Raw genomic sequence first — 13,154 nt, forward strand, 5'->3', positions numbered from 1 at the left:
GTACCTAACAGTGAAAATCCAGCAATAACCTGGGCCGATAATTCTGTTTGATACACGCTTGGTTGGCAGATTTTCAAATAATTTCTTGTCGATCTGATTGTGTGGTAAAGTGTTATCAACAATCATCATCTAATTATCAGTCGGAGTGTGACTGAAATATCAATATCTATCGCTGTCAACCGCTTCCTACCAGTTCCAGATTATCCAGCCGCGGGGTTCGTGGCAAAATGGAAGCATATTCAGAAACGTCCTCCTCCAATTCACCCCCCCCCCCCCCCCCCACCCCCCACGGACAAACCATACACTTAGATTATGCTTACATAGTGAGAAATACACACAAACACGCGCTCGCACACACACACACACACACACACACACACACACACACACACACACACACACACACACATACTTCTAAGAGAATGAAGGAAGGAAATGGTTTATTTAACGACGCACACCAACACATTTTATTTACGGTTGTATGGCGTCTGACATATGGTTAAGGACCACACAAATAGATGGAGGAAACCCGATGTCATCACTTCATGGGCTACTCTTTTCGATTAGCAGCAAATGATCTTTTATATGAACCATCCCATAGGTAGGATAGCACATACCACGGCCTTTGATGTACCAGTCGTGGTGCACTGGCTGGAGCGATAAACAGCCGGAGATAGACTACCAATAGTTACAAAAGTAAAATAGGCTCTAATTGCGGTTCACCATCAGAGTTGATCCGCAGGGCTTGTTACATCTACTACGTTGCTAATCCGGCACTGCTTGCTACCAGATGTAACTCAGTCATAGAGAGTTTAGTGCGACGAGAGGCAACATCGAACGCTTTTCTTGCACCTTGGAGATACGTCCCTCTGTATGCCAAAAGCACATTGATCTATTAATCATCGGCTATTGGACACATAGTCTTAGAGATAGCAAATACCACGGACTTTGATATACCAGTTGTGGTGCACTGGCTGGAACGAGAAATATCCTAATAGACAAGCTACCCGAAGAGGAGTCTGACGACGAGCCTTTAATACTGTGTTCTGACTCTAAATTTAAAAGTTTGAAGGAGAGGGAGAGTCTAAATTTAAAAGTTTGAAGGAGAGGGAGAGTCTAAATTTAAAAGTTTGAAGGAGAGGGAGAGTCTAAATTTAAATTTGAAGGAGAGGGGGTATCTAAATTTAAATTTGAAGAAGAGGGGGTATCTAAATTTAAATTTGATGGAAAGGGAGAGTCTACATTTAAACTTGAAGGAGAGGGAGAGTCTAAATTTAAATTTGCAGGAGAGGGGTTATCTAAATTTAAATTTGAAGGAGAGGGAGTGTTTAAATTTAAATTTAAACGGTAATGGATTGGCAGTTAAATGCTCCAAACTCGATACGAACTGACATACTAAGAATTTTCTTTTTAGGAAATGTCAGTGGCGTGCATGTAGTTCCGCCAAACTCTTTTAATTTAATCCCAGATTGCGCAAACTCAGCGCACGCAATAGCTAGACGAAAACCTGTTAACTCTGCGTAGACGTGGTTCGATTTCAGATTAAACGATTTTAGTTTATTTCTAGATCCACGGAATGCCGAATAATCTAATAGCGAATATTGAAATCAAAATGACGAGACTAAAAACAAGTCAAAAGAGAATTTCTGAAACATGAATTGCTGAAACGAAAATCGGTAATAATTGTTATAGATTAGAATTATCAAGTAAACGGAAACAAACAACGGCTATGTCGAATTTTTAGACAGCAAGTGATTACAATGATTAGAATCCTGTTGTGGTGCACTGGCTGGAGCGAGAAATAGTGCAATGGGCCCACTGACGGGGATCGATCCAAAACCGACCGTGTACCAAGCGAGCGCTGTACCACTGGGATACGCCTCTCCCCGTAACGAACAGCTGCTATGTCGAATTTGTAGGCAGCAAGTGATTATGATGATTAGAATCCTGTTGAATATATATATATATATATATATATATATATATATATATATATAGACAGCAGGTGATCACGATGATTAGAATACTGTTGAATATATATAAATAATTGTAACGAACAGCTGTTATGTCGAAAAAAATATTAAAGTGAGTGATTACGATTATAATGAAAATGGACAAGCAAATATATATAAATATATATATAAAGACCGGATAGCACATTTTGTATTACTACGGACGTTGATACATAAGTCGGGGGGGGGGGGGGGGGGGGGGGGGAGCGATGATATGATGATGATGATGATGATGATGATGATAATAAGACGAAACAAGTTGTTAACTGTTAGCAAAGCACACTGTGATGGGTTATTAATATAATATTCAGCAGATGTTAATACTGGATTCAACTATTTTTTATGCACTTTCCCTTGGTATGTGCTACCCTGTCTGTGTAATGGTGCATAAAAAATATCTTTTGCTAAGAAAAACAAATATAGCGGGTTTCCTCTCTATGACTATGTGAAAATTAACAAATGTTTGACATCCAATAACCGATGATTAATAAATCAATGTACTCTAGTGGTGTCGTTAAACAAAACAAACTTTCTCTTTTTTTTAAAAACAAAAACAGACTTTAACTTTATCTCTTCTTACAAACTGCCTGTCTTCCAGCCAATAAAACTTTTGTCTTGTCTTGTCTTCTGTGGTTTTACAAAAATATATATAAATAATATTTTCATATACTTAACATTTGTGACACCCAATAGCCGATGTGTATTTTTGTGCTGGGGTGTCGTTAAACATTCAATTATTCATTCATTCATTCATTCATTCATTCATTCATTCATTCATTCATGTCTTGTCTTGTCTTGTCTCAGGGTTTTACGTGCAAATTCAGAGCAAGCTGTTGTAAGGCACACGCTTGTCGTGGGCGCAAGTGCTCACACCAACTCCTCCGTCCATGACAGAAACGAAACTTTGTTTCTCACACATGAAGCCTCTCCATCTTCCACCCAATTAGAACAGCGTTTTTCTCACACTTACCAGCCAGGTTTAATGTTTTATTCATTGCCCAATAGCCAGTGTGATTTCCTCTTAACAAACTAATGGCTTTGCCTGATAATTATGACGATATTTTGTACAGACCAAATGTCAATAGAGTGCACGAAGACGCCAAGGTGACAGGGAACGGGTTTTTTTCTTTCCACGCAACAATATGAACGCTGATAACATTATGTTTATAGGGCGACCAACCTAATGGAAAACAAATTTCCGGAATTTTCTGATATTTTAATTTTTATGCGCGAGAATGCCCTTTTCTAAGCAATAATAAAATTTTAAAGCCTGCGAAAACGCCATTTTCATTAAAAATAATTTAAACAGTTTAAATAAATCAAACTCATGGGAACCGGAGGCCATCACTTTAGGTTTGAGTTTTGACTGAAGCAAACCTTCTTTTCTTTCTTTCCTTCTTCCTTCCTTCCCCTTCCTTTATTTCTCTCTCTCTCTCTCTCTCTCTCTCTCTCTCTCTCTCTCTCTCTCTCTCTCTCTCTCTCTCTCTCTCTCTCTCTCTCTCTCTCTCTCTCTGTCTCTCTCTCTGTCTCTTTCAATAATATTCATTTCTGTTCATATTTAAATTGCATAAATATATTATTGTCACGAAGTATATGTATTAGAAGAAGGCCTATGACGTTGTAAAACTTGTGCCTAATCCATTTATTTTTCAAAAGCAATAACATATGTTTCAGTCAAGCAAACCATGAAGGTAAAACAAACGCTTTTCATTAAAGGTAGTACTAAACCAAATAACGTCCGGTTGGGTCAAAGTTCGAGGTGCACCCAGCGTTTGATAGAGAAGTGAACACCACAAGTCCTGTGATTGCTGATAAATGTGAGTGTGTTGGTTGTAAAATAAAAAAAATAGTTTCATCTAGGCAAAACATTGTACGGTACGCAATTTTATTTCATCTAGTACAACTGTGTCAAGTAATCTTGTGCTTGAAACATGTATGGGGTACCTGTAAAAAAAAAAGTACTCGAATTTTGTGCGGAACTAGGGTAGTCATAGCCGCTACCCGTTATCTTAGAAATGAGCAGCTTGACCCCCAATTCACTTTAAGGGTGAGGGGTGGTAGTATTTATATCCGTGGCGTTTATGTCGATTGATACGCTCCAGGTAAGGGATTTAGCCACATATGTTACTATTGTCGTCTATAGGATTAATTTAGTAGTATACACCTTAAAAGCATAATGTATCGGAATTGTGTTCTCAAAAACAACAGTGCAGAAATATTTCGAGATTTATCAGGCTACACAACAAATGATTAGTACATCACCTAAAAACAGGCTTAGAGACAGGCTTGTAAAATATGTAGGGGCAGTACGAAAAGAGGACATATAGATTTAGTAGACTAACCAGTGATAAATTGAAAAGAGAACCTAAGATTACCCATACATCTCATTCCGCCTACCCATCTCTATGATTTTCTTAAAATTTGTATCCTTAAAACAGTTTATATGGTATACGTAGAGAATAATACATGATTGGCCATTAGATACCATTTATCTCATAACGAGTTGTTTTAAAATGTATCTAACGAGCGAAAGCGAGTTTGATACGTTTTTAAACAACGAGTTGTGAGATAAATTGTATCTAACGGACACGAATGTATTATTCTATTCCTTACATATTCTCAAAAACCAGGTTTTATGCAAATGTTAACATCTTTTTCGACTAAAAGTTATTTACAGCCGTTGCACTTGTAGCTAACTTACGCGTCACAGACCCATGATTGTCAGGTTAACTATACGTCACAATGTAATCGATTTCCATGTACATGTGTAAACAACCATGTGTTATAAAAAAATAATAACGCATGGCGTTCTCACCAACGGGTGTGTAAGAAAAAATAAAAACGAGAGAGAGAGAGAGAGAGAGAGAGAGAGAGAGAGAGAGAGAGAGAGAGAGAGAGAGAGAGAGAGAGAGAGAGAGAGAGAGAGAGAGAGAGACACACAAACTATTATATATGCATATATAGGTGAAAAAATTATATATTTACGATACGTGGAAATGCACTTTCACTAATAAAGTCTGAAGTAATTCGTGCTGGGATGTCGTTAAACACTCATGAATTTATTCTGAATTAATTCTAGCATCTATTTGCTGTATTATGACACAATCATCTTGTCATATTGCCAACTCTATAGTTTTTATGGTTACGTTACGCGGAGTACACTACGTTCATTTTAATCAATGACATCACATTGAAAGATAGACAACATAGACAACATAACCTCTTGCGTTTATAATGCTTACGTAATGTTCGGTTGATATATATACTGCCAAATATGGAAAGAAAACTACGTATGCCAAACTATACTGAAACACCATCTACAGAAGTTGTTGTTTTTCGAAACTATGTTAAATCTAATTCATGCTAATATAAATGTTTCAAATATGATCTGAGTATTGCCAAATAAGGAAAGACCAGATTTAATATATATAGAATACTAAACAAGCTTCCTGTCATACCATTTTTATGAAATGAGTGAACAGGTTTGGTATCTGACGAGTGAAAGCGAGTCAGATACCAAAACTGTTCACTCATTTCATAAAAATGGCATGACAGGCAATCTTGTTTAGTATTTTATTTATTACATACCAACTGCAAATAATCCGCAACGCAGGCGTAAGCAGATGTCGGAAACTACTATACGTTATTTTTCTGCGATTTGGGTCAGCAAGTGATCTACATCACGATTCACTTACTATGACAATACACCGCATGAAGTAGGAATTAAATAATTAAATAGAAAAAGAAAACAAACATGTTGAGAACGGTTAATTTAATATATTCCATTTGCATTTTTTTTCTGAAGGAGACGACATGTCATAGGTTGATTTATAGTCAACTGTGAAGCACACATCCGTTGATTAGCAGTACAGACGGTAAAACAAGAAACAACAACAAATGTTTTATGTGGCAACCTGTAATCAGCGGTCACCTGTCTTAAATGGCCAGTTTTATTTACTCCCTTGTGTGACCGCTTAAAGACAGGTTTGACTGTAGTTTGGTTTGTTTAACGACAGAAGTAGATCATATTAATTTATTAATCATCGGCTATTTGATGTCAAACATTTGGTAATTCTGACATATAGTCTTAGAAAGGTAACCCGCTACATTTTTCATTTATCTATTATATGCATCAGAATAGAACAGCACATACCACAGTCTTTGATATAACAGTCGTGGTGCAATGGATGGAACGAGAAGTAGCACAATGGGCTCACCGACGGGGATCGATCTTACACCGGCCACACATGAGGCGCGCGCTTTACAACCCTTCCAAAGTATACGTCAGCACCTCGTGAACATTTCCCGTGTTTTATCAAAGGTGTGTGATATCTGGGTTGAGGTTATGTGTGTCTACAGTACATTGTGTACAACTCTGAAACTGAAATAACCAGTTGAAAAAAAATAATTGTTTAACGACACCACTAGAGCACATTGGTTTATTAATCATCGGCTACTGGATGTCAAACATTTGGTAATTTTGACCCGCTACATGTTTTTCTATTAACAGCAAGGGATCTTTTATATGCACTTTCCCAAAGACAGGACAGCACATGCCACGGCCGTTGGTATATACCAGTTGGGACGAAAAGAAACTCAGTCAGACAATGAGTCCACCGGGGAGGTTCGATCCTGAGACTAAAGCATCTTGCTCAAGCGCTCTACCAACCGAGCTATATCCCGTCCCTCATGCATACCAGCTTTAAAGACGAATTAATGCCGCGGTCCCTCTTACTGAAGTCTTCTCACACCTATCTTTATGGCAGTATAATTGTAAGCTTCAACGGGGGTTTTCTTCTTTCTTTCTTTCTTTCTTTCTTTCTGTCGGTCTTTCTTTTTTTTTTACTACAAAAGGGTACGTTGAATTTCAGTCATACTTTGACCTTTGATAGGTTATTATTATTGGTAAACACTGAAAGTACAGCCATAAACGCCAAAGGCAGTTGCATATTCGTGTGTGTGTTTGGTACTAAGGTAACTGTATTGATTACCATTTATGACAGTTTTACAACCAGCCCGTCACAACGGCGCACTCCTGCATGTGTTACAGTGTACGTCTACCTCGTTAGGCCAGCTGCACACACGTTCAATATATGACTAAGAATTCTCAATCAATACACATTTCACCACTTTCAGCTCTTATACACAATACACAAATACATACATCATATATTATATTATATTATATTATATTATATTATATTATATTATACGTACAAATACATATGTATAATATACTAGATTCTCGTGCATATACAGACACGTAAACACATGCGTGAATGTACATAAACATGCGTGCAAACACACACAGTACATACATTACATTATATACAAACATACATACATACATACATACATACATACATACATACATGCATACATACACACTTACACGCATACACGTATACACGCATACACGCATACACGCATACACACACACACACATACATACACATACAAACACACGCACACACGCACGCACACAGACACACACACACACACACATACATACAAACATATGATTACGGTGGTGGTCTGGGAACTGTAGACGATTCGGTGCCTGAGGTTCGAGTCCCAGCAATGGCATGAGACAATTTGTGAGACGATTTTTTTTTTATCCCCTCTGCCTGTGTGTTTATATCTTTGTATATAACAGTCAAACCCGACATTCATACAATATATAGGTATTTATACATCTATACCTACCTACCTACCTACCTACCTACCTACCTACCTACCTACCTACCTACCTACTACCTACCTACCTACCTATCTACCTACCTATCTACCTACCAACTACCTACCTACCTACCTACATACATACACATGTAAATATCTATACATCAATACATACAAGGATCAGTAGCCTAGTGGTAAAGCGCTCGCTTGATACGCAGTCGATTTGGAGTCGATCCCCGTCGGTGTCCCATTGGGCTATTTCTCGTTCCAGCCAGTGCACCACGACTGGTATATCAAAGGCCGTGTTATGTGCTATCCTGTCTGTGAGATGGTGCATAAAACAGACCCCTTGCTACTAATGGTTTTCACTCTGAAACTATATGTCGAAATTAACAAATGTTTAACATCCAATCTAATTAAAATTAGCTCCACTATTACATGTGGATCTAACAGCAGCCAGTTGGAGCTCATGTCCACCAATCAAAACCTTACTTGCAGAATCATGCCAGTGATTTGAAAATAATTTGAAAACATTCCGAATTATCCTCAGGGTATACGACATGTTTTGTGTGAATTACGAATGCCTTAAAATATCTTTTATTTTATAAAATAAATAATTTGTAATGTAAAACTGAAGACTGATTTAGTTTTTTAGTTTTTTTTAATAAATAAATAATTTGTAATGTAAAATTGAAGACTGATAACCCATCCCGTACGTATTGGTATGGTTCGCTGAACTGCGGCCACTAAAATATACTCGCCCGATATTTTTAGAATTTGTATGCTCCCAAATAACGTTATAAAAGGCGAAGTGTGATTGGTCAATATTTAAATGATTATTTACAGACGAAATGTTACTTGGACATTGGAGACTACGCAGTGTTGTTAGCAATCTGATTAAAATTAGTTCTACTGGTCTAAATAAGGCATTCGTACTTCACATGAAACATGTATACTCTCAGAATAATTTGGAATGGCATGATTCTGCAAGTAAGGTTTTGATTGGTGGACATGAGCTCCAACAGGCTGCTGTTAGATCCACATGTAATAGTGGAGCTAATTTTAATTAGATTGTTTAACGTCCAACAGCCGATGATTAATAAATATATGTGCTCTAGTGGTGTCGTTAAACAAAACAAACTATAACTTTTTTCAATACATACAAACTCAGCAACCTTCTTGACGAACGAATTAAATACTAATATTTGAGTCAATCCTTAAGCACCTACCTACAAATAGGCACCACCTGTCTTAAGAGAACAAGTAATATAACAGCAAAATTACCACTTTTAATAATCCTTTATGCGACTGGTTTCAAATCATATAAAGCACACACTAACCTGTCTTAAACATCCACCTGTCTTTAGAGGACACGTAATATAATGTCATTGACCACTGAATCGTCAAACAGTAAAATGACCACTTTTAATAATCCCTTATGTGACTGGTTTCAAAACATATAAAGCACTCACTAACCTGTCTTAAACAACCACCTGTCTTTAGAGGACACGTAATATAATGTCATTGACCACTGAATCATCAAACAGTAAAATGGCCACTTTTAATAATCCTTTATGCGACTGGTTTCAAATCATATAAAGATGACACTAACCTGTTTTAAACAGCCGATTGTCTAAAGAGGCCACCTATTCGCCATAGCAACTGCCGAGGACTTTTCTAGAGAGCTAGTACATCATCCAAAGAGGGCATCTGAACTTTTCTCAAAAACCACTAACATGCATTACATAAGATGATTTCCGTGGTATGTTTTGAAGTCTGGTCATCGTGACTTCCCGCCACCGCCTACTAATGGTTCCCGTCCGGCCATTACCGCCTCATCCCCGTAATGCACGTTCACACGGCGCTCAACTGCCGTTCACATCTTCCAAATGGCACTCCGTGGTCGACTTTAATGGTTTTTAATTTAAACCTAAATACCAAACACAAAACCGTAATGTTATGCTATTTTGTTTGGTTATTTATTTATAACTTTATTGTTGTTGGAAGGTTTTGTTGGGGGGAGGGGGGGGGGGGGTGTTTGGTTTGTGTGTGTGTGTGTGTGTGTATGTGCGTGCGTGCGTGTGTGTTTGGTGTGTGTGTGTGTGTGTGTGTGTGTGTGTGTGTGTGTGTGGTTTAAACAATTATTTTTACTTTATTAAGGTGGGCGAAGGTGCAGAAAGGAAGGAATAGAAATGTTCTGCAGCCAAATAGGCTATAGGTTATTCTTTTCGATTACCAAGCAGCAAGAAAACTTTAATTTTAACTTTATCACAGACATGACAACACATAATCTTTGGTTTATTAATAAAGAAACACATGGTGTAATGTGACACCCCCCCCCCCCCCCCATCTACACACACACACAGGGCGGGACGTAGCCCAGTGGTAAAGCGCCCGCTCGATGCGCGGTCGGTCTAGATCGATCCCCGTCGGTGGACCCATTGGGCTATTTCTCGTTCCAGCTAGTGCACCACGACTGCTATATCAAAGGCCGTCGTATGTACTACCCTGTCTGTGGGATGGTGCATATAAAAGATCCCTTGCTGCTAATCGAAAAGAGTAGCCCATAAAGTGACGACAGCGGGTTTCCTCTCTCAATATTTGTGTAGTTTTTAACCATGTCTGACGTCATATAACCGAAAATAAAATGTGTTGAGTGCGTCGTTAAATAAAACATCCCCCCCCCCCCCCACCCCACACACATAATAGCCTTTGAATAATCACACACCCGCACGCATACACGCACAAGCACACAGACACACACATACACGCAACAACACACCCATTCAGACCAATCTACAGATTCGACCCTACGATCTCTTATTCTCCAATGAACCTTCAGCGGCGATCAGACTCCCCAACCAAACGCCAAAAGGTTGACTCATAATGGTTGGGTCAGTTGCCTTGGTCAGTTGCAAAGGTCGGCCAATGTTAATATTGTCCTATAAGAGACATATCTCACACGGCGGGCCAACGCGGCGCGTCTAGGGACTGTCAAATTCACTACTCTATTTATTGGATTGCTGTCACGAATAGCACGCTTAGTCCAATAACATCTCCACCACCATTAACTGCTTACACGCTCTTACACTAGTTAATATTATAATACCGCGCGCGTACATTTAAATATAATATCACACTGCGTACAGTTAAAAATTAATATATGCCACGCGCGTATGCTTGATGTATTACGTGTGTATCTGTAATAAGACGCAAAACCCTTTTTTAAGTTTCCTATCGTTCTGTTCGTTTCTTATATTTAAGGTGTGTGTAGGGGGGGGGGGGGGGGGGGGGGTATAAAAATATGTCTAACATCCTCCACGCTTAATGAATTCACAATAGGCCTTACTAATAAATGTGGCCTTAAGGCCTTGAATAGTTGGAATAATAAATCGCGCAGCTGTCGAAACGAGCCTTAATTATTCCATCCAGTTCCAGTTTATTGGGCGGGACGTAACCCAGTGGTAAAACGATCGCTTGATACACTGTCGGTCTAGGATCGATCCCCGTCGCTCTGTCAAAATGTCCTCTAGCCAGTGTACCAAGTCTGGTATATCAAAGGCCATGGTATGTGCTATCCTGTCTGTGGGATGGTGCATATAAAAGATCCCTTGCTACCAATGGAAAAATGTAGCGGGTTTCATCTCTATGACTGCGTCAAAATGACCATACGTTTGACATCCAATAGCCGATTATTAATAAATCAATGTGCTATAGTGGTGTCGTTAAACAAAACAAACTTTGGTTATATCAATTTTAACGTATCATAGGTGTCAGAAGCAGACCCCACCCTAGCACTCAGATAAAGCTATATATACGTCGGTCCTCTCTCCTTTCAAAGACGATTTCATATAAATGCCCCTCCCACACCCTCATCCCAGTTGGTGGCTTCTTCCGACGTCTATGTGTATTTCTGAAACATGTTAGTACTTACTGTGCACGTGGAACCAGTATTATAAAATCCAAAGAGAAAACAAACTGGTAGAATTATGGCAGACTTCGCTTAATAGTTACGTACGTTGCTAAGTAAAGTTTTATGACGTCATAATACCGTGACTTCTGATCTATTTTCTGTCATATATACGTTTAATTATTTATTCGTTTATAAGTACTTGGATACCCGTACATCTGTATTAAATATCTGTATCATTACATAATATACTGATATGTGAGTTTGTAGGTGTGTTTGTGTATGTGTAATTAATGTATTTACTGTTAACCATCTGGCCACGTTTATATAACAAAATGTTCATGTATATATTCCTCCTATGCCGTTGTGCAACGGCCCGAGTGTAAATAAAGTCTTGTCTTGGCTTTACTCTCTGGCGAAGGCAAATGTTGGGCCCACGAATGGCGATTTTCTGATGGAAGCATGCACAAATGTCCTATACCTATATACTGTACTGGCTCAAAATGGAATGGAATAATGTTTAACGTGCACGTTCAGAGCAAGCTGTTGTAGCGCACGCCTGTCCTGGGAACAGGTGCCGGCTCCTCCGTCCAGGACAGGATTGGCTCAGAATGAACTTAAGCTATGTATATGACAAGGACTCCACGACTGGTATAGGAATAATATGTATTTTTAAATATTGTACAAGTTATTCTGTTTAGGTCCCAAAAAAAATATATATATATATATATTTTGATCCTCGTCAGCCACGAGCATAAAGGCCCCTTTTTATTTATTAAAAAAGAGAGAGAAAATAATTAACCAAAAATTATATATTTGTTTTTTAAACATGATGCTCGATGTGCGATATTTCCAGAATCCTGCATATATAAAATAAAAAGTAAAATGTCACCGCCACCCAAACCATTAAACAAAAAATGTATGAAAATATAGCATTTAATTAAAAATGGCCTTATGAAAATCTTCATACATTTCATTTCAACTTATTTTCGTGCTTATATCCAATTAAGGTTCAAGTACGCTGTCCTGGGCACACACCTATCTGGGCTGTCTGTTCAGGACAGTGGGTTAGTTGTTAGTGGTTAGTGAGAGAGAAGAGGGTGTAGACGTCTTACACCTACCCACTGAGTCGTTAAAACTCGCTCTGGATGGGAGCCGGTATCGGGCTGCGAACCCTGTACCTATCAGCCTTGTGTCCGATGGCTTAACCACAACGCCACCGAAGCCGGTTAATGGCCTTATGGAAATCATCATGCCAAGAACACATTGCTGCTAAATCTCTTTCACCAACCACTGACCAGTCATTATCAACACCTAACGTATATGGACTGTTCTACAAAACGCAGGTGTGTTTCCCAAACACAGTATACTTAAACCGTACCGTAATTATACACAAACAAAGGATCATTGAAAATAAAAAGAACAATCGTTACGTTAAGTCATGCCGTGATAACGAACCTTTATTTTGGAGAAATATCAAGCTAACGATCGAACCATTTTCCCGATTCTCGGCTGAGACGCCGTTGGTGCCAGAGAATGATCGAAAAAAGCGA

General features: G+C 38.6%; 1 protein-coding gene and 1 long non-coding RNA gene across 2 annotated transcripts in view; both read right to left on the reverse strand.

Moving 5' to 3' along the window:
- Positions 1-13,154, reverse strand: part of LOC121383490 (voltage-dependent calcium channel type A subunit alpha-1-like) — a 176,526-nt gene that overhangs the window by 137,488 nt on the left and 25,884 nt on the right. The gene's annotated exons all lie outside the window — the stretch shown is intronic.
- On the reverse strand, positions 6,132-11,694 carry LOC121384138. Its single transcript, XR_005959346.1, has 3 exons — positions 11,626-11,694; positions 9,304-9,621; positions 6,132-6,393 (listed from the first exon to the last, which is right to left on the reverse strand). It is a non-coding gene; the product is annotated as an uncharacterized LOC121384138 (long non-coding RNA).

Source organism: Gigantopelta aegis, chromosome 10 (assembly GCF_016097555.1).
Source record: "Gigantopelta aegis isolate Gae_Host chromosome 10, Gae_host_genome, whole genome shotgun sequence".
Taxonomy (NCBI): Eukaryota; Metazoa; Mollusca; class Gastropoda; order Neomphalida; family Peltospiridae; genus Gigantopelta; species Gigantopelta aegis.